This window comes from Tenrec ecaudatus, chromosome 16, assembly GCF_050624435.1.
Source record: "Tenrec ecaudatus isolate mTenEca1 chromosome 16, mTenEca1.hap1, whole genome shotgun sequence".
NCBI lineage: Eukaryota > Metazoa > Chordata > Mammalia > Afrosoricida > Tenrecidae > Tenrec > Tenrec ecaudatus.
Window position 1 is genome coordinate 44,466,549 of NC_134545.1, and position 25,721 is coordinate 44,492,269.

Genomic DNA, 25,721 nt, shown 5'->3' on the forward strand with positions numbered 1-25,721 from the left:
AACTCAAATGTCTGATCATAAATCCATCTTTAGACTCTCACAGCCACAAGCAATGATGCAAAATGCATGAAGATCACAGGCTGGTGGGTGCAAAGTTTTGTGGATCCAATAGCAGTTGGTGCGTCTCCAGGGCTCCCACAGGTCTCCAAGTGACTTGCCAGCAGGAAGGTGAAGTGGGGGGTCCCAACACCATTCTTAGGAGGTCATGCCCGCAATAAGGCTGTGACCAATCAGGCTAGAATCCACCCCTACATGTCAAGGTGACACAAAATTATGTAACTAACACAACAACCATGTTCACTGTAGCACCATTCACAGTAGCAGAAAGACAGAAACAACTTAAATGCCTACCAACATTTGGTAGGCAATGGACAAAGTGAAGCACATACACGTAGTAGAATATCATTCCACATTAAAGAATACTGTTGTGAAACAACTCACAAAAATGGTTGAAAGTGGAAGATAACATGGTGAGTGAAATAAGTAGATCACAAACGTTCACATGTTGTTTTGGTATCATTATTATCAAAGTCAAGAAAAGGTTTATACACAGAAACTTTCTTTGATGGTTACAGGGGTGGGTGGGGCTGGGAGGGAAAACCACTAACCAGACAGTCGACATGTGCTAATTTTGGTGAAGGGAAAAGGCTACCCAGTATGAGGGAAGTCAGCACAATACAGCCAGAGCCGAGAATGCCACTAAAAGGCACACAAGCAGAAAGGCGGTAATAGTCACTACTCACCATACAATCCTGAACAACAGTAAGAACAAACGACGACCCGGTGCAAGTGGATACACAACTACACTGCCAGCTTTGAAGAAATGACAGCATAAACCAAGGAATATTGATAACTTTACCATCAGCAGTAACTTACAGAAACTCACAGGAGAGGTTCTAATCTGTCACATAGGGTGGCTATGAATCAACATTGACTCAATGGCAAAGAATTTGGCTTTCTTTGCTTTTTTAAACAGTGAAAGCAGCAAGGAAAAATTCTAAGGAACTCCAGAAGGACTAACATCTTGATTTTAGGATGTTTGATTACAAAACTTTAAAATAATAAATATGTGTTGAAAATGTTTTAATAAAAATTTGTACTCAAAGATTTTTTTCAAAAAAAGTTTTTCTTTGCTTTTAAGGAAACTTAATAAATTAGACTGACTATAGAACAAAATGTATCAACAGAAAAAAGTATTAACTTGTATTAAGTGTATACTGGAATCATATCTCAACTGCATAGGCCTTTTACCTTGTTGGTATAAAAAGAAATGACATGGGGAGAGTAGGGGGAAACAGGGAGGTAACAAAAATAAATACAAAAAGAAAATGTTATGAAATAGTGGTGATGATCGTACATCTCTTCTAAATAGGACTCAAATGATTAAATTATATGATATTTGAATTATATGCCAATAAAATTATTCTTTAAATAACAACAAATAAAATAAATGAAGTGTTTGCCACATATGATCTCTTCCATTTATGAAAAGGGGAAGCAATGCAGATTTCTATGAGAAGACATATCCCATCCCACCAATTTTGATACCAGCTGTCCCTCCCACAGCATTGTCTTTTCAGCTGGGTCTGATAATTCATAACAATGGTGACACAAAACTCAGAGACAATAGTCACAATGATGGGATTATTAAGAAGTTAATAGATTACATAAGCTCAGGATACTATTTTTCGGACAGGACAGACTCTTCTCAATCAGGCCCACAGACAGACCTCTCTCTCTGTTTTGGGGGGCTCTAGGGTACACATCCCATTGGCCTCTGACCTGTTTGCACATTACAAAGCTCTTTCAGGGCTGCCAATAAATGCCCAAAGGACACGCCAATCTTCCACAAGCCAAAGCCTGAGAACGCTCAGTCTAGTTCCATGTGAGTCCACAAATGTAGCCCACCTAATTAAGGCGTCCCACACCACAAGCCCAACTCCTGCCCAAAGGTCTTCAAGCCTTACTTGTTCTGCAGGCAGAGAAGTCTACTGCTCTGTCTGGTGCTCTGGCTCTGGGTTCTGCTGCTGCCTCTCCTCCAGGATCATAGCTGTCTTCCTGGATCAGAGGAGGCTCAATGTGCTTAAGGGACACACTCCACTCCTGGCTCTTCTCTATTGATGCCACCACCTTCCTACTTCTGAGAGTCTTCATTTTATAGTCAGTGGAATGGCAATCACAATTTAACTCTTAATCAGTCACAGCTGAATTGTTTAAGCTACATTTGGTAAGAGTTACAAAGACTATGAACTGAAGAGTCATATTAAATAATTCATCGTATGCCTTTTGGCTTCACTACTAGAGAAATTCCTAATTTCTAAAACCAGCTGCTTTTAAAAATTACCATGTTCAACTGAAGACCCTTAGTGTTCAGCTAATTTTAGAATCCTAAAAATTTCCAGAAGAAGCAAAATACCTTAATCTTTGCAGTAAATAAGGATGACATGTATTGAACACTGAATTAACAAAATCCAAACTAGTTCTAAGCATCTAATGTTAGAAAACTTATATTGAAAGTTACCCACATAATAATTTTTTAAACAATTCATTTAAATAATAAGATTGAATTTTACTTAACTTTTTCTGAAAAAGAGCATCTGTTTCTGTCAAAGGATTTTTAATTTCTGGATTCACTTATTTTAAGTTAAAAGAGCAATGAGCCACTGTGGCGTAATGAAACAAAATGCCACCACCTAGTTGACAAATAACACTTGAGGCTCGTGGTCGGCTTGAGAGCAGGTCTACCAAACTAGCCTAAGAGGGGGATGAACAGGAGCACGGGTAAGGGCGGCAGGACTCTGCTGGGGGAGAAGGGTGGTTGGTTATCCACTGAAGCTCCCTGTGGGTCTCCAGGAAACATTTGTAGGAGGCCTTCTGGATACAAGCTTTTCCTACCTGTGTGGACTTTCATAAAAGAACTTATTTCTACAAGTGACTATGTGACTTGGTCAAGCAACAGGCTTCTTCAATCAAATCCAAGTCCAATTCAATTCTTTGAAGCCAGTGAATTCTAGAAACAGCTAAAATCGTGAGTGTTTACAATTTCTTTCAAGGTTTACCAGAGGGAAGCTTAACTTTAGATGTCTAACAAAAGGTATCTGTAGAACTGCTAGAAAGCTTGTTATACCAAACCTCCCCTTCCCAACCAAATGCATCTAGCTCGCTCGCTCTCTCTCTCTCTCTCTCTCTCCATGCCCTAAATTCAAGCAATATTTCCCTTAACATGTATTTATCCCTAGGATTCACTGACTGGGAGGCGCCTAACACCATTTACAGTTAGATTTTTCACACTTGACTGAACAATCCCCCCAACAGCAACAAGGACACTGTACTGTAGCGGCAGACAGCAGCTGGTTCTCCTGGGTCAGATGTGGAGACCATAATAGAGTGAGGCTGCCACACCAGCACAGTGCCAGATCAATCGCCCCCGTCAGACAGACTCAAATATCAGCTATAACACAAGTTCACATGGATCATTAGCCGAACTTGACAGTGACTAGGCAATGCTAGGGGTGGAGGGATAAAGGAAAATGTTTCTTTCACTATATGTTCAAACTACCACAGGGCCATAATTCACATTGTTCTTTTCACTGGGAATTTCAAAGGGCTCTTACAAGTAGAAGTGATAATGAAGGAAGAGAGGGAATTAGGAGACCGCCAAATCCTCACACAACAAATGACTTTTCCACAGTAGAGAAACCCTTAGGTGCTACAGATGGGTAACACATTCAGCTGCAAAACTAGACGGCTGAAGGTTTAAGACCGCCCTGAGGTTCCTTGGAAGAAAGGCCAAGTGGTGTGCTTCTGAAAAAGCAGTCATAGGACGGACGCTACAGAGCACAGTTCTACTTTGACATACAAGTCAGAATCGATTCAATAACAACTAGTTTTCTACCATGTAAGTGAAACCCTCGTTAGCCACCATCGTCACTCATTAGGCCAACCTGCCAGCTTTCTGTTTACCTGGAAAAAAATATGGGACTGGGGTTATAGACTGGCTAAATCCAGAGCTGGTCCTTAGACATGCACAGTAGCAACCAACACGCCCTCAGCCTGGTCTGTCACACCAGTAAGCAAAGACCATACCACCATCAACTTCTCCACTGCCACCCTGGCAATATGAGTCCTGGTATGCTCTTTGGCTTGGTCAACCAAATAAATTTCTTCTTTCACTTTAATGGGTCTCTGTAGTCACACCAGGCAAGACCCAGGATCACAATAACATAGGTAGAAAACTGTAAGTATAATAGATATAGCTATAATGCTATGTGTGTGTGTATGTGTGTGTAATACCAAAATTTATATACATGAATGACTTCATTTTAAAATCTATTAGGAAGCTGGAATTCCGTCCCCCATCATAACCTCCTAACTTTCAACTATCACATTATACTCCATAACAGCTTAGAATTTAGAATGTTTGAAGTCCTTTCTAATATTTTGACAGTTGTGCTTTGATGCAATTTAGTAGTTTAGTAATAATCCCCACCCATACCTACACACACACATATACATCTCAATAACTGCCCTAAGCATGGGCAAACACCATCTTTGTGACACCACCCCCACCTTCCTGAATGAGGATATAATAAACAGAGATTAGTCTTTGTGACAAATCACCCTGTGACAAACACCAATTAAACACCTTAATTAAAGACCCCTTGCCCAGGACTCAGGGAGCCACCCTGCTCCAATGATGTGATCTGATGTGATAAATCAATCAGATGTGAGGGGATTAATGCTAGGATGCAGTACCCTTAATCCCATTAGTCCTAAACCAATGTAAGGGGATTTTCCCTGGAGTGTGCCCTACAACATCTTTTATCTTACAAGAGATAAAAGGACAGAGAAGGAAGATGAGGACCCTGAAATCACCAAGGAAAAAAATACTGGGAGCAGAGCCCATAATATGGACTCAAGTCTCTGTGTTAAGAAGCACCTAGAGACAGGAAGACTGACACTAAGCCACACGGGGGTCTCCCAGGGATACGGGGCCCAGAGATGCTGAAAGGAGAAAGGGCCTCCTTCCTCACACTGACCCAGTGACTTTAGGCTTCCAGCCTCCCAAACTCAGAGAAAATAAAATTTCTTTTTGTTAAAGCCACCCACTGGTGGTTTTATTTTATTATAGAAGAGCACTAGAAAACTAAGACAAAGAGGATCAGGTTCAATTTGGGGAAAGTACAGAATATGCTATAAAAAATGCAATCAAAACAATTAATCACAAATATTTGGCCCTCCCACCCACCTAGATTTTGAACATAATACATGGTTAATATAAAACATGTACCAACAGATTGAGAAAATATCATTTGAAAGCAATCTAATCATCTAAAGAATTATAAAATATTTTTTCAAATCATGATGAAAAAAGTACCCCAAGAAATCAATGGCATGGTTTCTAGAAAAATAGTATGAAACTGTAAAACAGCAAGTAAAGTAAGGCCTAAATGAATGATAATACTAAAAACTATGTCCAATTTTTAAAAATAGGTAACGGGTGTGTGTGTGTGCATGCTCATGTGTATACATGTAAGAGTTAGATATGTAATCATTTAAGAGCAGAATATGGCAAAATAGTAATTTATAAATTATCAAGAGCTCATAGGGAGTGGGGAACAGGGAGGGAGGGGGAAAATGAGGAGTTGATGCCAGGGGCTTAAGTGGAGAGCAAATGTTTTGAGAATTAGAGCGAATGTATAAATGTGCGTTACACAATTGATGTATGGATGGATTGTGAAAAGAGTTGTATGAGCTCCCAGTAACATTATTGAAGAAAACAAAACAAAATTATTGTTTATAAAAGGTTCTCATACATTTATTATACTTTCAAAGTTATCAAAATAAATGAGAGAAAAATAAATTACACGAGGGAAGAATGGTTTACAAAAGTTTCTTTGAGGAATGTGGAAGAAAAATGTTTTACAAAATAAAGCATCCAATCTCAAAATGTATTTCTAAATAGAAGAACAAACATATATAAAAGGATCTTGAAAACAACAAAGGAAGCCAGATAAGACCAAAGCTTTAAGCATAAAAGAAGGAATGCAAAGGCTATGATAAGGAAAGAAATGTGCATTGGATCTGTGTATACAAGTAAATATACACACATAATTTATCTCTTAAAATTTTGTTATTTTTTTAGATCTGCATCTCCCCCCCCCCCAATCATTTGGGGGTGCTTACAGCTTTTTTTTCTTTACCAATTGGATGTGAACTTTTAAATAATTTTATTAATGATTACAGCTCTTATAACAATCCATACATCAATTGTATCAAGCATATTTGTACATATGTTGCCATCATTATTTTCTAGACATTTGCTTTCTATTGAGCCCTTGGTACCAGCTCTTCTTTTTTACCTCCCTACCCCCCTCCCACCTTATGACCCCTTGATCAATTGTTATTTTCCATAACTTGTCATTTTTTCTCCATGATTTATCTTAAATGTCTTCATCCATAAAAGATAAGTAATGATATGTGTTTTAGATAAGTCCAGACCCAGACAAATTTTCTCTCAAACTGAGAGGACCTCCATTGAAGTTGAAGATCCACATATAGTCTCCTATAGTGAAAAGTCAGAGAGAGTGTGAGCAGTGCCAGCAGGCTGAATACAGGTGGATTAAAAATCACATTAAAACATATAGATAGATTCAGGACATTAAAGCCAAGAAAAATTGCAATTACTATCTGTAAAACCTATAGAAAAAAATTAGACAAGATTGTTTTGGGGCACCTAGAAGTGAAGTAATCTTTAGAAGCCAAGACTAAATACTAAACATAAAAAACTAAAATATGCTCATTTCTCTTTGATGAGATGATCAAACACTTAAGACACAGACAAAACAGTGACAAGGGGAATCTGTCCTTTGCCCCATTCTATTCGCCACAGGAAATGTCTTCAACGAGGCAATCGCTAAAGCAGTGAAAATCTTGCAGGGATAGAAGGGGCAACTAACCAAAGAAGCAACCTCACCTACTCCCTAAACATGGTTTGAGATCTACGTGGTTTGAGATGGGGCTTGGAAGCTGGGTATTCTCCATATCCTACAAATGTTTCACAAAGTTTCTTGTGAGGCAAGCAGAATGAAGGCCATTTGAGGCTAAATAAAGCTCAAGAACAGGCTATCCTGAACCCAAGATCATAATTTAGCAGGAAAAGACAGCCGAGAAAAGTAGGCTATGGTCAAAATTAAGGGGTATGTTAAGCAGAAATTTACATGTTTATATACAATGTATATAAAATAATTAGTAAGTTCATTCCCATCAGTCTGCAGATGAAATGAGGGCTGTATAAAGTAATTGCATTATGTTTTAAACATTATAATGTTTAAGATCCAGAAAAAGCAAAACACTATCTTCTTTGATCAGTTGTTGCTTCATTTTCTCTACTTTTTTTCTTTTTTTAATCATTTTATTGAAGACTCTTACAGCTCTTATAAAAATCCATACATCCATTATGTCAAGCACATTTGTACATATGCCATTATCCTTTTCAAAACATTTTCTTTCTACTTGAGCCCTTGCTATCAGCTCATTTTTTCCTCTCTCTCTCCCTCCCACACGAACCCTTGAAAATTTATAAATTATTATTTTGTCATGTCTTGCCCTGTCCGACATCTCCCTTCACCCACTTTTCTGTTGTCTGTCCTCCTGGGAGGAGGTCACATGTAGATCCTTGTATTCAGTTCCCCCTTTCCAACCCACCCTCCCTCCACCCTCCCAGTACCGCCACTCACACTACTGGTCCTGAAGGGATCATCCGCCCTGGATTCCCTGTGTTTGCAGTTCCTATTTGTACCAGTGTACAACCTCTGGTCTAGCCAGATTTGTAAGGTAGAATTGGGATCATGATAGTGGGTTGGGGAAGAGCATTTAGAAACTAGAGGAAAGTTGTATGTCTCATCGTTGTTACACTGTACCAACTGGCTCGTCTCTTCCCCGTGACCCTTCAGTAAGGGGATGTCCAATAGCCTACAGGTGGGTCTTGGGTCCCCAATCTATATTCCCCATCTTTCACAATGATTTGATATTTTGTTCTTTGATGCCTGATAACCTAATCCCTTCGATACCTTGTGATCACAGAGGCTGGTGTGTTCTTCCATGTGGGCATTGTTGCTTCTGAGCTAGATGGCTGCTTGTTTACTTTCAAGCCTTTAAGACCCCAGACACCATATCTTTTGATACGGGGCACCATCAGCTTTCTTCACCACTTTGCTTATGCACCCATTTGTCTTCAGTGATTGTATCAGGAAGGTGAGCACACCATAATGTGATTTTAACACGTCACTCTTAATGGTTTACAAATCATATTAACAATATCCTATTATTTTATTAAGCCAAATTTTCCACATGATGAACAATCACAAGTGTTATTAACCATGTTCACTTAGTGAAAATGTGAGAAGAGCAGTAACAGCACATCTTTGATCACTTTTCTACCTAGGTGGCAGCACTCTAAGAATTACGTGGAAGGAGTAGTCTACCCCAGAACAAGCAAGAAAGAGATACATTGCCTGTATAGAATTTAAAGCCAGTAATAAAATGACCTGCTTTTTATGATCACCTGTGATGGTGCCAGTTCTAAACCACTCTAATGCCTCCCTGCTGGGCTGACAGCTCTCATCACAGACAGCCCTTCTCCCCTTCGGCCACCACTAGTGCTCAGGACTGAATTCAGTGCTTTACAGGGAAGCTCTTTAACCCTCAGCTTACAGTTAAGAAAACAGAGGGTGGGGAGCTCAAGGGAAACTGGGGAATTAGAACTTCCGCAGACATCCTGATTCCCAAGGCTGCATGCTTAATCCATAGGCTGATGAAGGAAAATGAGCAAAAGACCATAAAAATCTCTAATTTGGCTTGCTCACCTGTGAGTCAACCAACAGCTATGGTTGAATGTCATCTTTCATTAGCCTACCTCCTACCTATTCCATCAGTCAATCAACAACTGACTGCCTATAGCTCCGAGAACACTTTCTACCCTTTCTACACTTTCTACACTTTCATTGCCCAATTCTCGAGAGTTTTCCTATAGAGGTAGGAGGTTAACTGTGCCACAGCCTTGGCCACTGGGGCCTGAAGCACTGATCTCTCACTAAGGACAGGCAACCATAGAATCGACCTCATGAAAACACAGTATACTGTTCGGTGTTTATTTTAATGGGCTAGGATATCTGTGTTTATATGTTGTCAAAATTCCCATAATTCTTTTCTTTAAAAAGTATTTTAATTTTAAACTAAGCCTTTTGGTTTTATTAGAAGCACAGTATTGACTGTATGCAGGACATAAATAATAAGCAAGAAAATACATTTCTTCATTTGTTGTTAATTTAACTGTGCTACAGTACAATGGATCACTTTTCTAACCATGGTCTTGCAACTCCAACCAAAACGTTGATTGGGACTATGCAAATAAGGTATTTGGAAACTTAACATGGGGATTGGTCTGTTTTGCCCTCTTATTAAGCTGAAAACTAGCCATCCCAAAAGGGAGATCCTCTATATATCCAAGGTCCCTGTGTTGGGAATCTCAACCCAGGAGGCAGAAAAGGTCAAAGAATGTGAACAGTGGACACAAAGCAGAAAATCTACAACAGCAGAACCAAGAGATGGCATAGCACAGTGAGCTTCTGAAATCACAGAGCAGGAGAACTGAGTGCCTTTGAGTGGGAGGACGATGGCTCCAGGTACTTAGTACGAAGTGTCTTTGGGCTGACACTTACTGCTTCCTGGGTAAGGGAGAGTGCCTCCAGGTACTTTCTGGCAGCACTTCTGAAGTATGTGCCCTAGAGCAGGCCAGTAGCCAAGGAGTCGAGGTAGGATGAGTTCAAGGGCCAGAGAGAGGTGTGCAGATGGACAATACTGAGAAGAGGTTGCCCTGATCAAAAAAAACTATCTCCTGAGTTATTTCTGATCCTGAATTATAACCTTTTACTTCCCTAAGAACCCTCGCTAACAGTTAGGATTGTCTGTAATTTCTGTGTGGCCACTGTAATAAACTGTTCATCCTAGCAACCTAGCAAAACCGTAGGGAGTGCTCTGGAAGAAATGGTTAGTGTCCGAATTGGTACAAAGATTGGGAAGTGGAAGCATATCTGACTTCGCCTCACAGGAATCAGCCTTGGGATGTTGATCTTGATCTTGCCCTTCTTCCTCCTTCCCCCTCCCTGAGATATTACGTGGTCAGTCGAGGGTCCTATGCCATTATTTTATGAGTAAGCAACTAATTTCCTTTCTTCAGTTTCCCCATCTATTAAGTAGAATTGTTAAGTTATAATCCTCAAAATTCCAATAAGGATCTCAGCTCACTCCCATTGAGCAGATAGAAATCCAACTAAAAAAGAAAAGTCTGTACACTATAAAATCAAAGAAGACACTGCTGTCAAGAGCTTGGAAAGTACAGTGAAAATACTCTTCAGACTCATTCGCCCTAACGACAAAGAGGGGAAAGTTAAGAAAAGTTACAGCGTCTTCACAGTTCTGAACTTTAGAACTCACACCTACTAAATGTGAGCAGAACTATGTAGTCACTTCAGAGATGTGAAAAGGCTACCATGCCTGGACTTCCCAAAACGGGATGTATTAACAGCTAAAGAAGAAGGTGCCAGACAGAAAAGTGGTTGGTCAGCAATGGCTACAGAGTGCAGTGGTGGCTGTGCCAATAAGGATTCCAAGATGGTACTCAAGATTCCAGTCCCCTGGAGAATGCAGACTGTAGGAATGTCCTGCCTCTTGAGGTGGACATCTACGTACATATGATTTCATGCTTGTGATTAGGTTGTGTTATAAGGCAAGTGTAAAAGGTATTTTGCAGCTATAGCTAAAGATCCCAAATCTTTGATTTGGGCCAATCAAAAGAGAGACCATCCTGAGTGAACACGATGGAATCAGATGCAAGGCTTTTAAAGGGGTTAGACATTGCGAAGGTTGGAAGTATGAGAGAGATTCTCCAGTTGGTTCTGAAGAAGTAAAAAGCCATAATATATAAAGGGACACATGGCACTGAAGTCTTTTGGAGCAGGCGGCCTCAGTGCTACAACCACAACACGCTACCTTCGGCCAACAACCAGAAAGCTTGGAAGATCAATCCACCTCTAGATAAAGGCATCTTGATTCCATAGGTGAGGCCTTGAACAAAATGCTCAGCTAACCCATGCTTGAACTCCTGATGCAAGGAAAGTGTGAGATAATACATTTCTATTGTTTTAAGTTGCTAAATCGGTATGCAGCAATTAAAAACTACTGAAGCCGGTTACACTGGCACTGCCACTCATGCTCAATGATGCCTGCTGGCCCGTCTCTAGGACAGTTACTTCTCAGGATAATACACAGCCTCTTCGTCTTCCTACATTGGGATTTTTCTGCTAGGCTAATGTGCCTTGGCCTTCAAAGTTAAGTTCAACACCTTATAGCTAGAGAAAATCTGGTTAAACTCAAGCAAAGGTAAGAATCAATCAGATCCTGGATTGTGTTCATTTTTGTTATAACTATGCAACAAACATTTTCAAATATAACTTAAAATAACATTAACTTATTAGCTCACAGTTGTGTAGGTCAGAAATCCAGCCAGACAAAACTGGATTCTCTGCTAGAGCCTTACAGGCCAAAATTAAAGAGCTGGCCAGGCTGAGCTCTTATATCCAAGCTCGGGGGAAGAATCTACTTCCAAGCTCGTTCGGGTTGTTGGCAGAATTCAGTTCTTGAGGTTGTAGGACTGAGATCCTGGATTCCTACTAACTGCCCATTCGAGGACTGCACTGTCCCCACAGTCTGACTGCATTCCTTGGCTCATGAATCCTCCATCTTCAGAGCCAGCAACAGCACACTGAATTCTTCTCGTGCTTCAAATCTCTCTTTGTTCACACCAACCACAGAATGATCTGTTTTTAAAGGTGTTTTGTGGTGAGATTAGTCCCACCACATGGATTAAGTCTCTCTTTTGCCATGTAGCATAATATCAGAAGTATATCTTATCACATTCATGACTCCTTCCCACTCAGAGGGGAGGGGATTGTACAACTCACACGAGGAGAGGAGAGGGGAGGAGAACTGCTCCTGGGGCTTACTAAAACTGCACAACTTTCCGGAGCACACAGGCCCATCATTCTCCAGCAGAGCAGTTGATGGGTTTGAACTGCCAAACTTGTGGTTAGCAACCCAATGTCTAAGCACCAGAGCTCCACTACATGGCAAATCCAGGAAGGCAGTGGATGACACCAAGAAGGGCTCCTGAAAGAGACGAGCCCGCCAGCTTTCTACAGGAGCTGCCTCAGCCAAAGTTCCCATTACATTAGAAGCAATTAGGATTTCTCTATACTTTCCCATAGCTCTAGCTCTACATTGTTAACTCTTTATTTCCTCTGAGCCAGTACCTTTTCTATGTATTTTGAGCACTTAGAGAAGTTGTTTCATAAAAATTGAGAAAAAGGAGCACAGACTAATCAAATATGTATTGATCAAATACTTAATACTAGGCACAATACTAAGTACCATAAAAGATCAAAATCAATAAGCTAACCCCTCTCAAAGGGGTTGATTAAAAATGCAAGTCAAAGAGAATATAAAAGGATTAATGGGAGTGGGGAGGGAGGGGGGAAATAAGAAGCTGATATTAAGGACTCAAGTAGAAAGCAAATGTTTTGAGAAGGATGATGACAACAAAGGTACAAATGTGCTTGACACAATGGATGTATGCATGGATTTTGACAAGAATTGTACGAGTGCCCAATAAAATGATTTTAAAAGGATTAATTATATCACATTCAATAATATTAGTTTAAAGGCCAAGACATAAAAAAATTCATATCAAGCTACGTAGATTTCAACATAAATCTCATAGCTAGAGTACTACTACAAATGTCATTGATGACAATTAGGTATGAAGACCTTTAAAATATTATGACTGGATTCTAAATTAGGGCAGGGTATATATATATTTCTATAAACATTTTAAATATAAACCGAATTTTTTTTCTCATTTTTCCCAATAAGCACGTACCACTTTTATAACCAGAAAAAAAAAAAGCATTATATTGGGTAAGTCATGGCATTTACCCCAAACTGCCCTGTCCATAGTCCCTCCACCCCCCATTATAAAAACACAAGGCAATTTTTGCATGGCACCCCCCAATAAAACATATAAAGCCAATCAGACCCTACTTTCTGGAATATCTATGAGGAAACAAACTTATTAACAAGAGCTAGAGCCATACGAATACAAGGGAGTTTAAACTAATAAGGGCCAGCGCAAACTGAAGGAATGGGAGTGCAGAAATGATGAGTAAACAGGAGAAAAACACTCGATACAGAGGGGTGAAGCCCACAGAAGAATGCACTCACTCACTGCCATCAGTTCAGTTCCGACTCATATTGACCTTGTAGGCTGGGCCGAATGCCCCTGTGGGTTTGAGAGCCACTGTGCCAGCGGGGCTCCCTCACAAAAGCACAGCGCCGGGCACAAGCAGAGGGGGACAGAGACGGAGACACGAATGTCCATAAGGAGTCAAGGGGAAAGGAAACACGCAAGCATACAGTTTTCTCAGGGAGGCTGACTCCTAAGAACTCTCCAGGGCCTCTTTTTAGGGGGAATGGGGGAGGGAGTATTATCAATTACTTTCAACCCAAAATGAGGGTAAGAAAACTGACATTAAAAAAAAAAAACCTTGGCGGCGCGTCGTGCCCTGCGCTGGCCAGAGCCCGAACAATACAGTCAGGATGGCGAAAGGGGACCCCAAGAAACCAAAGGGCAAGATGTCTGCTTACGCCTTCTTTGTGCAGACGTGCAGAGAGGAACATAAGAAGGAAAACCCGGAAGTCCCTGTCTGGGAAGGAGAAATCCAAATTTGATGAGATGGCAAAGGCGGACAAAGTGCGCTATGACCGGGAAATGAAGGATTATGGGCCAGCTAAGGGCGGCAAGAAGAAGAAGGACCCCAACGCTCCCAAACGGCCACCGTCAGGATTCTTCCTCTTCTGTTCTCAATTCCGCCCCAAGATCAAATCTACAAACCCTGGCATCTCCATGGGTGACGGGGCCAAAAAACTGGGTGAGATGTGGAATAACTTGAGTGACAGCGAGAAGCAGCCTGACATCGACAAGGCGGCAAAGCTGAAGGCGAAGCATGAAAAGGACGTTGCGGGCTATAAGTCTAAGGCCAAGTCTGATGGTGCCAAAGGTCCTGCCAAAGTTACCCGGGAAAAGGTGGAAGAGGAAGAAGAAGATGAGGAGGAAGATGAAGAGGAGGAGGAGGAAGATGAATAAAGAACGGTTTCTTTGTCTCCTTGTGAAGACCTTAGAGTAGGGAGCGCCCGGATTGCCGTGTCTCGTCACCCTCATTAGGTTTACTTCCACAGTTGGATCATGATCATAGTGTCGTCTTTCAAAGTGCTCTAGAGCCCGTCCAAGGTCTACTTGACGCGGCCAGGGTGTCCGGAGCACCCCGGAACTGTAGCAAAAGTGTACATATTTCCACGCATTTGTAAAAGAAAAGGCACTTGTGGGCCCCTAGCTCTGTGCACTTTGCTGTGGAGCTGACAAGGCATTTAAGCAGTTCTGGCCACTTGTTTGTTGGTTTGTTTCCTTAGTGAGGTGGTGTTCACTAATTCGGCTAGGAATCCCGCGTTCTGCACTGTACATATCTATAGTTTGTAAAGAAACAAAGCGAAAGAAAGAAGGAAGTAGCCAGGACACACACTCTGGCATCGAGGCTGGGGGTGGGGGGTGGGGGAGGTGCCGAACTGTCGATCTCTTCGTTGTCAGCAAAGAGCCGCTGTACTGATGGAACCGTCTGTACTTAAACACACTTTGCAATGTTCTGGGGTTTTTTTTGTATGTTTAGAATGCTGACATGTTTTCGAAGGTAAATAAACAGTATTACATTTTTTCAAAAAAAAAAAACACCTTAAGCTTTCAAAAGGCCAGAAATTCAAAGAAAAGACACAATTCTAAGAATCTTTTACAAGTCCAATGTTCAATTTGGGGCTGTTTTTTTTTGGGGGGGGGTTGACATTTTTTGAGGGAGTGTCCTTCAAATCTCAGTTCCTTCTGAAAGCTGGTAGGAAGACCCGCATGCGCCCACTCCTAACCCTCAGAAAGGATTAGCCTATTAGCCGCGCTGTTGTCACCAAGGCAGCAGCCTTGTCAAATTATAGCTGCTTGAACATGGCCACGCACTCGGAGTTTAATTCAGAGTGTTTCCAGGTATAATGCTGTCGGGTCAATTTAACAAGCCAACAGAGGCTTGGAGCCTGATTAAATATTAAAACAGGATCTTTCACATCTGTTTTTAACCAAGGATGAAATTACTGTACATCATTTCAACCAGCTCATTAATACACTATACACACAACTTGCCTGAAAGGTTACAGGGATATCAACGCTTCAGAGGCCGGCAGTGAAACCTGCCCACACAGTCAGAAGTGAGGTCACTACCTATTTCACTGAACAACACTATTTCTTTAGAAAATGTGAGCAAAATAAGTTAGACATAGACACATTTTAAATTAAAGGATGAAAACCTCCACAAAGTTAAGCCAATTGCTTGTGATCTGAGCCTTTTTAATTATTCACTCAGCTGGCTTTGACAAATAAGCTGATAGCAGATTCAACAGTAATTATTTTATAAAATGGAGGGTTGTCCCATACAAAAGATGGCCATAGAGATCACATCTTCTAACTCACAAAGCCACAACTGTACAATATGAAACATAGCGTATAGAAACGTCTCAAAGCACAAACACTGGGGCAGAGTGCACGTTTTCGTTTGCTGCTTTAAGAACCAGGTATACACCTAGATGGAATTACTTTAAAGAGAACTTCTCCGTGTGGAAGCCCCATACTTGTATCCAGGAACACTTTTTAAAGGGTTTCAACAAGGCCTGTCTTGCACAGGACCGCCATGTTGTATCGTGGTGGCCATCACTTGTGGCTCTCTGCACATTTCCCATGCCCTCTTCTTTGGACCCATCAGTGCCACACAGGTCGGCACATGCTCCAAACCACAGTGTCAGGTCTCTGATGACAGTGGCTAGTCTAAGGGCCTCAGGCAGGCTATTTCTTACTAGGTGCTGAGACAGAAAAATCATTGGGGGGTTGGAAATGCTAACCTAGCAGAGTGTGTGGGCAAGCATTTTTCCAACCCCAAGAAAAAAGCCAAGATGCAAAATGAACTAATACATAGAGTGAGCAGAGCTCCAGATGCAGAGAAACAACCCTGACCGCATCCTCAAGCCAACCAGAGGCAGCCTTGCCTAATGTAGATGTCCATCACAGTCACAAAACTGCTAGCAGGATGCTTCTGCACCGTAGCAGCCCTGCAGGGCTCAGGAGAACTGCCCTGTCAGCTTCCAAGGCTGCCAATCTTTCTTGGAGCAGAAAGCCTCTTTCTTCCTCAGAGTGGCCAGTGGTTTGGAAGTGCTGGCTTTTTAGTTAGCAGCCCACTGCATAACCCACAATGCCACCGTGCTTCCTTACAGGAACTACAAAGTGTCCAGTTTTATTGAAGCTGTTCTGAGTTGGGTTATTATCATTTCTAACCAATAGAAGCTTGATTAATATAGCTGATGATAACAAATAAAACATACCCCAGAGTATGCCTACAGAGGAATGGTTCATAATTTGGCATGGTCACCAGATGTAACCTATGTAATTCATTTGAAAGTACAGTTAAGATTATGAATTAACACAAACATATCTTTTAATATGATGTTAAATGAGGAAACCTAAAACATAAATTACATGATTTTAATGATACAAACCAGTGGTGGGCAAAACTAGTGTGTTAATTAAAGAGCTACGATAACAGGGTGGTATATTTTCTCCCTAAACAGTTACTCCTATTAAAAAAATTAGTTACTCCTACTTATTCATTATTCTAATTTCCAAAGTATCTCATGAGTGGCAGCTTCTAAAGGTAGTTGGCCTTATTGGCCTTTTCCTAACTGTATACTTTATTTTATTTTATTTGTAGCTGTATGACTTTAGGTATGTCACTTAACATTTCTGTACCTCAGTTTCTCCATCTGAAAAACAGGAATAAGATAATAGTAATAATACTTCATGAATTCTTAGAAGGATTAATGAGTTAATGCATATAAACCACTTAAAACAAAAATCAGCATAATAAGGCTAGTTATTGTTAACACATAACAGTATGTGCATAGAAGGAAAAAGGATACATAGAGGAACATATGAAACAACTTAATTTAAATATATCTGTATAGCAGCACACAAGCATGAGCTGCAACATGAACAAATTACATTTAAAACCAAAAACTCTTAAGGCCAAATAAGCACAACTAGAAATCTGATGGTGAGATAAGTCAAAGACTAAACTGAAAAGGTTGATATTCCTGTTTTCTATAAGCCTAATTAATAAAAGTAGCACAACTGCTACCTATCTAGTATATCTAAGAAGTTATTATTGGGTATATAAAGCTCTTTCTGAACACACTGCTATAACAGAAAACTATATCCTCTTTGCAATCAAAACTTGCCTATTAACAATTTAACTGACAAAGGAACTATTCTAAAGATTAATTACCATTTTGTTAAAAAGTGCTTTCTTTTTAAATATTAGATATTTTGGCATAAACTATTTTCATATTATATGTATGACTGTTAGTAATAAAGTAATCGACAATGGCTATTCTGACTGTGGTAGTTACATAATCTGGTGTCAACTTGAGACTGTTAAGAGAGAAGGGGTGGAGGTTAGCCTGTCAATCAGGTCACAGCTTGATGACCTCATTTGGAGGCGCTATGGAGACAAATAGCTCACTGGAGGCCAGACCCATAGTCTCACTATGAGACATTCCCGTTGACAAGCCATACAGAGTTAACCAGATGGAGACAGAGTCATGTGGAGACCCACGCCAGCGCCGAGTTGCTTCCACCACCAGTTGAACTGGCAAAAGCTGAGTTACAAATACACGAGGGGGCTTCAAAGAATAGGAATATTATATTTTCTTTTCATTCAATGTTCCCATGAAACTTCCACCCATTTGGACTGTGATCTTCCTGCACTCAACATTGTTGCATGGCTATATGAGTCTGAGAAGAATTTACAGACTAGAAGTTCTCAGTATGTCTGGCGATGTCCCACTACGACCAGTTAATCTCTCAGACATGGACAGTCTAAATCTATTCCTTCTTCACAGTCTATTTTTAAGTCTGGAAACTCCCCTGAAACCTGTCATTCTGGGTAACCCTGACATAGCTTCCAGCATCTTAGACACCACAGTAAAACTTGAGCCTACTATTGCAGTCACTGTGTCAATCCATTTCCTTGACAGCCTTCCTTCTTTCCTGATGCCTTCTAGTAGATTTACTGAGCATGATGGCCTTCTCCAGGGACTGGTCTTGCCTGACAACATTTCCAAAGTATATAAGATAAAGCCTTATCATCTTTGCCCCTAAGGAACACTCTGTCTGTATTTCTTTCAAAAATATCTGTGTGTCCTTTGAGCAGACCATGGCACTTTCAATATTCTTCTCCAGCACCACAATTCAAATGCATTGATTCTTCTTTGGTCTTCCTTATTCAGTGCCCAACTTTCACAGGCATATGCGGCGACTGAAAATGCCATGGCTTAATTAAGCCCGATACACCATAGTCCTCAAAGCATCATCCTTGCTGTACAACACTCTAAGGAGGTCTTGTGCAGCAGTTTTACTCACTGCAACAACTCTTTTGGTCTCTTGGCTATTGCTTCTGTGAACATCATAGATTGTGGGATCCAAGCAAAACAAAATCCTTGGAAACTTCAATCTTTTTCGACTGATAGGTATATCAGTCTAGTTGTGAAGATTTTGATTTTACTATGATGGAAGTTATCTAAAATGTTGAGAACTTAACAAAAAGTCAAAAAAATCATAAAATGGGCAAAGACCATGAATAGACATTTCACCAAAAGTGCATTCAAATTGGTGGCCACCAAACACATGAAAATATGCTGTGTCATTAACCATCCAAAAACTACAAATCAAAAGCCGAATGAGATGCCACTTCACTGGGATGGATAAGATTTTTTTAAAATAAGAAAACAAAAATAAAATACTGGTAAAGTTATGGGGAAATTGTAACTGGTCAGAATGCAAAATGGTACCAAACCTCGAGTTGATACCGACTCATAATGACTTCATAGAGCAGAGTAGAACGGCGCCCTGTGAGTTTCCGAAGCTGTCATTCAACGAAAAGGCTCCCCTGGTTTTCTCCCAAGGATCAGCTTGTGGTTTTAAATTGCTGACCTTATGGGATCACAGTCCAACACATAACCACTATCCCATGAGGACTCCTGCAAAATGGCACGGCCATTGTGAAATACAATGTGGTGATTCATTTAAAACAAACAAAACCTAAAACTACCGTTTGACTCGATAATTCCACTCCCAGGCATATGCCTGAAGCTCTATTCATAATCATCAAAAGGTAGAGACAACCCAAATGTCCAAAGGATGAATGGGTGGACAAAGTAGTATACAGAAGCGAAAGAATACTCCTCATCCAGTAGAAGTAATGCAGTCTTGGCATATGCAACAATATGGATGAATTTATTTCACTCATTATACCAAGTGAAATAGGTCAGTCACAAAATGACAAATATTATAGGACCTCCCTTAAATAAAAAGACAAGAAAGGGCAAATGCATAGACAAAAGTTTCCTGGTGGTTATCAGGCACAAAAGGGAAGGTGAACAATGCTAAATAAAGGTCACACTGATTAAGGGTAGGGCTGCACAAGTGATATATTGTAAGTGCTTTCAATAAGTTGTATCCCTGTAAAATGTTTTACTGGCAAAAGCTGTGTTACAGATATACGAGGGGACTTCAGAGAGTGTGGTAAAATACCACATCCTTTTAACTCATTGTTTCCATACAATTTTTGTCTCCCCTTGTTTTTATAACAACAAAGAAAGGACATAGCTGCTCAGGTTACTTAAGTACAACCTAACAAGTCATATTTGGGTCCCTGGTTTAGAAATTAGTTGGCTTAATGATGTGTTCGGTGCTTCTGTTCTATGAAGTGGCTACAAAATGTTCATGGAGCCCTGTTCCATGCTCACCCTCATGAAAAGAACACTGAAGACATGGGTGCTCTACAAAGTGAGGTGAAGAAATCAGATGGCACAGGGCTAGCAGAAAGAGATTTGAAAGTCTTGTCTTCAAACAAGGAGGCATCTAAGTAAAGCATCAAGTCCACGTGTAAGAAGCACGCCAGCCTGTGTGATCCAAGGATTGTAAATAATAAAACTCAAATCCAAAGAAGAAAATTGTTTCAGAGATTAAATTGTGAACACCTGATTTACAGAAAGATATAGATGATAGTGTAAGCCTCAAATTCATTTACAGACTCCCCACATAAATTAAGTCTCCTGTGAGGGGCCTCTAACCATAGTTGAGGAATCTAAACAACCCTGTTATCAGAAAGCTTTGTTAAAAAAAAAAAAAACAGTGGGATCAGGTATCAAAAATCCAGAACAAAAAATCATATCTTTGTGAATGAGGGGGAGGGCAGAGTGGAGACCCAAAGCCCACCTGTAGATAATTGGACATCCCCTTACAGAAGGGTCACAACCAGTCGGGGTGCAGTATAGCACCAATGAAACACAACTTTGCTCTATCACTATCATGATCCCAATTCTACCTTACAAATCCAGCTAGACCAGAGGACGTACACTGGTACAGATAAGAGCTGGAAACACAGGGAATCCAGGACAGATAAACAAACCCTCAGGACCAATAATGAGAGTAGAGATACCAGGAAGATAAGGGGAAGGTTGGGGGAGAAAAGCAGAATAGATCACAATGATCTACACAGAACCCCCTCCCTGGGAGACGGACAACAGAAAAATGGGTAAAAGGAGACAACGGACAGTGTAGGACATGAAAAAATAGTAATAATTCATAAATTATTAAGGGTTCATGAGGGAGGGGGTGGGAGAAGGAGGGAGGAAATGAGGAGCTGATATCAGGACTCAAGAAGAATAAAAATCTTTTGAAAATGAAGATGGCAACAAATGTACAAATCAGGTTATCAGGCATCAAAGACCCAGAAGAAAAAAATCATATCAGTGTGAATGAGGGGAGGGCAGAGTCGGGAAGAGCTAGCTGTGTGAGCCCCCTATAAAATGATTTTTTTTTAAATAAGCCTTGTAAAGTCCACTATGGCAGGTGTAGTTAGGTTAACATATAATACTCGATCTCCCTTTTGACTCAATAAAGCTGTTTTACTGCTTAATATTTTCAGCTTTTTCTTTGAGGATTTCTATGTTTTGTGTAATCGTTGTTGGGTTTTTTATTTGGGTTGTTTTTGTTGTTGTGTTTGTTTGTTTGTTTTTGCTTGCTTGCTTTGTGTGATTTTATATAACTGTTTTGTTTTGTATGATTTGTGTATAAGAAATTCAGGATAGGTGGATCTACAAACACAGTAACTGAACAGGAGTATGGCAGGGGAGGATAGGGGAAAATTAAGTGCTAACAACAAGTGTAAGAAGAAAATCTTCTGAAACAATTGTGGTGATGATTGCACAAATATTAATATGACTGAATGATAAAATTATATGATATTGGGGAAGGGGGTGTCATGGAAAAATTCCCATTATCTGTAGCTCCATTTCTCCACAAACTGTCTGAAGTCTTCTCAGACTTTCTTGTGTATTGCACAGTGCCTGGGGTCTTGAAGGCTTGCAAATGGCCATCCAAGCATAGCCACCTGTGTCCGTTTGCCTGGAGCACAGAGGAAGGCAGGCGAGGAAAGGGAGGATATGGAATGTGTGGCAAACTGCTCCCAAGAACAATGGCTTCCTTTGCCATGAGACTGAAGAATTGGATGGTGCCTAGCTACCATAACTGAACATTTTGATTAAAAATTCCATAATTCAGATCAAAAGGAGAGAAGCACAGAACAGAATTCCCAATTTTCATGGACTCCAGACTTTCTGAAGCCAAGGGGGCAGGATGAATCCTTCAAACCATTGCCCTGAGATAATCTGTAAACCTTAAACCAAATATATCACCTAAAACAGTCATTCTCAAACCTCCTCACGCCGTGACCCTTTCAGACAGTTCCTCGTGTGGTGGTGATGCCCAACCATAACATTATTTTCGTTGCTGCTTAACCACTGTCATTTTGCAAAGGGGTCGCAACCCACAGGTTGAGAACCGCTGACCTACAGTCTTTTTTTAAAACCAACAACTAGCTAAACTTAGTTTTATGTTGTTGCTGTTTTTAATTACATGTCTTCCTGAAATAGTATACTCCTTAAAGATCTATATGAGATCAGCATGACAGCAATTCAGGAAAGTAAGAGAAACAACTCAGAAAGGTGGTGGTAATGGTTACACTATTAGAGGAACGTAACCAATGTCACTGAGCTGTACAAACAGAAATGGCTGAATTGGTGTTATGTTTTGCTGTGTGTATTCTCAACAACAACGTAGCATTTTTTAAAAATCTTTATGTAAATTGTAATCACTTAAAAATCAATTTCATTTTGAAGGAAGTTCACTGCTGGGACTTGAAAAAAACATGATCATCTTTATATATTCTTTGGATGCAAGTAACAAACCTTGGTTAAGAGATAAAGGGGAGAACCTCACAGTCAGTTCCTATGGGAGGGGGGAGGGGGAGGGGGTGGGTGGGAGAAAAAATGAGGAGCTGATACCTAGGGGTTTAAGTGGAGAGCAAATGTTGTGAGAATGATGAGGGCAACGAATGGACAAATGTGCTTTACACAATCGATGTAAGTATGGATTGTGATAAGAGTTACATGCGCCCCCAATAAAATGTTTTTTTAAAAAGCCTCTTAGTCTTCCTGCCTTACTGTATTTCCCCTGCGCACGAGGTATAATGCTGGTAAAAGGAACTGATCAACTTAATGGGGCAGAGGTGTGGGAGGTGTGTGGACTGACTGCAGGCAGTGGGAAGAGTTGCTACAGACAGAGTAGCTACTCGCTAGGGGTTTCCTCCTGGGGATAAAACCAATGCTGTCTTTCTTAGGAAGAAAACAGCACTGCTTACTCTCCGGTTACACAATCGGGTTCTTTCCCAAACAGGCACATCACTTCAGGACGAAGGGAGGAGGAGGGGCTCCCCAGGTGTGAGCCAGTGTGTGTGCCTGTGCCTCCATGGGCTAGTCTGCAGGATGACGAGAAAAGCTGTTGAGCCCTTCCAAAACAGCTTTCCTGATATCTTAAACCATTAAACACTAGTAGTTAATAAAAGACAAAGCAAGTTGTTTAACAGAAATTCGAATTTCAGTACTTCACACAATCCAACACTACATACAAACTCATGCTTGAACAGTATCATCAAGCAGCATAAACCATACTACATATAAAGTCAATAAATTCTTTTCTGGTTGTTGATACACACATAGAAGACTACAGGGAGTTAACAGAAGGAAATGAATCATAATACTTTGGTTAAATACTGATCTATATGAAGTAATTTAGACATTAACAGACAACTTTTCAAAAGGATCATTTCCTCTAATTATTGCTTTTAGAACAGACAACAAAAGCAACCCAATGTAAATTAATAAAATCTATAATTATCTGGAAAAATTGTACCAGATAAAATCAGTAGAAAAAGGATATTTCAAGGCCAATTTTTAAAAAATCTGTTATTTCCAAAAAGGTATTTGCCCCCCTTCTACCCAGTCCCCCTCACCCATGATGATTTTTAAGTATACAAGCATTATGGGTTAGATATTGTGGTAGGTCATAAGAACAAAGACAAGACAGCTGGACTGACCCACATCTTAAATTACAGAGGTTGAGGGCATGGAAGCTATAAAAGTCATCACAAAATTTCTCTCAATACCTCCAGACAAGGGTGTGAATCTGGCCTGAACGTTTAGAAGCCATGGGAGGGGGAAACTGCTACCTGCCTGAGAAATGCTGCTTTCTCGTGCTTGAGCTAAGTTTTAGATGATGAGGAGAAGAAATCAAGACTAAAAAAATAGGTGAAGCTATGTTCAAGGATAGTTTTTATACAGAGGCATGAAAAGGGTGAAGTAAATTAAGGTGGGGGAAAAGCTTGGAAAGGTTGATGGAGTCAAGGTTATAAAAGAAGAGTACTGAGAAGGTATTAGAGGCGTGATCAAAATCTGTCATACTGTTTTCTAAAATTCCTGTATTTTAGAGTACTTCAAAATTAAAACCTTGATAACACAAAAACACAATGAAAGCCTGAAGAATTTTAGGCTAATTAATCCATAGGGGGTCCAAATGCCAGCTTCTAGAGAAAGAGTAATTGCTGGCAAGTTTTATGCTTGAAATCTTCAAGGGACAAAACAGTGTCATAATGGAATGTTTTTCAAACATTAGAGGCTATTAGAACTATTAATTTATAATTAGTTTTTAAAAAAGGAAACACTGTCTTAAAATAAACAATGCCAAACTTTGGCTATTAAAAAAATTAATCCAGTCTAAGTGAATGTGGTAAATGAAACTTTCCAGTTAAGTCCAATAGTAAGGGAGTTAGGGGGGTTGTCTGTCCACTTGTCTGTGGGTCTTTAGGCTGTCCAATATGCTTTCCCTATCACAAAGGTTCAAATGTCAACTCTACAGTGAGATGGCTTCACTCTCACTGGGATCTCCCCGCACTGCCTGCTGCCGACATGGCGCATTCCTTGCGTTTCTTCCCTGGGTTAGTGCATCCATAGTCTCGTTTTTGCTAGGGTGCTAGCCTGGGGAACAGCCTTCTTAGGCAGGGAGTATCTTTCAAGGGAAAAGGTAAGTACTTTGCCATCCTGTCTACACACTGCTGTTAGTGCAGTTCCAATGCTTTCAAGTAAGCAGACATCCCCAAACATTGGGAACACACACCCCTCTCGTGCTCTCAAAAACACTTTCTCTCGCCTCCAACGTAATCTCATAGCAGCAGTCCCTGGCTGGTGATTCTGCAGCTCAGAGAGATGTCAATCTCAGCATTATTCTCCAGGATAACTCTCAAATGACTTGGGGGAAGAGACCTGGAGAGGGCATACTCTATTTCTTCGAGGTCAAAGTACTCTCTATTTCTGGGAGATCCTTGCATGGAATCAATTTCCAGGTCTCTCTTCCAAGTTGGATTATGGAGGCAGGGGGCATGAGACTAAAGTGCTGGGTCCAGCTGATCACTTCTTGGCAAATCTACAACAGATGCTTCTCAAACCTCTCTACACACTGTGGGAACATACCATCTATTGATTACAACTTTGGGACCTTACCGAAAACTTTATATAAAAGGTATCTTCCATTTCACATACTCAAACCAGTTTGTGACAAAAATAATGAAAATAATAAGGGCTATACAAGGGCCATCAAAAAGTATAAGTGGAAAAAAATTTTAATTTTTAAAAGTCCATTTTCCCATGAGCTTTTTGAAGCTCCACTGCATCTTGCTAAGGTCCAAGCTGAAGTATTTTGTTAGCATGTGTCCCAAAACCTTCTACAGAAGTTTTAAGATTCCTCTGATGACAATTTGAAATCAAGATCTATTAAAATATTCAAATAAATGTGAATGAGGGGGGGAGTGCAGAATGGAGACCCAAGACCCATTTGTAGGCCACTGGACACCCCCTTACAGAAGAGTGTCGGGGAGGAGATAAGCCAGTCAGGGTACGATGTAGCAACCATGAAAAATACAACTTTCCTTGAGTTCTTAAATGCTTCCTCCCCCTACTATCATGATCCCAATTCTACCTTGCAAGTCTGGCTAGACCAGAGGATGTACACT

General features: G+C 40.5%; 1 protein-coding gene and 1 pseudogene across 5 annotated transcripts in view; one reads left to right on the forward strand and one right to left on the reverse strand.

Moving 5' to 3' along the window:
- KAT6B (lysine acetyltransferase 6B) overlaps positions 1–25,721 on the reverse strand; it is a 273,044-nt gene that overhangs the window by 147,453 nt on the left and 99,870 nt on the right. The gene's annotated exons all lie outside the window — the stretch shown is intronic.
- On the forward strand, positions 13,696–14,260 carry LOC142429353 (high mobility group protein B3 pseudogene; annotated as a pseudogene).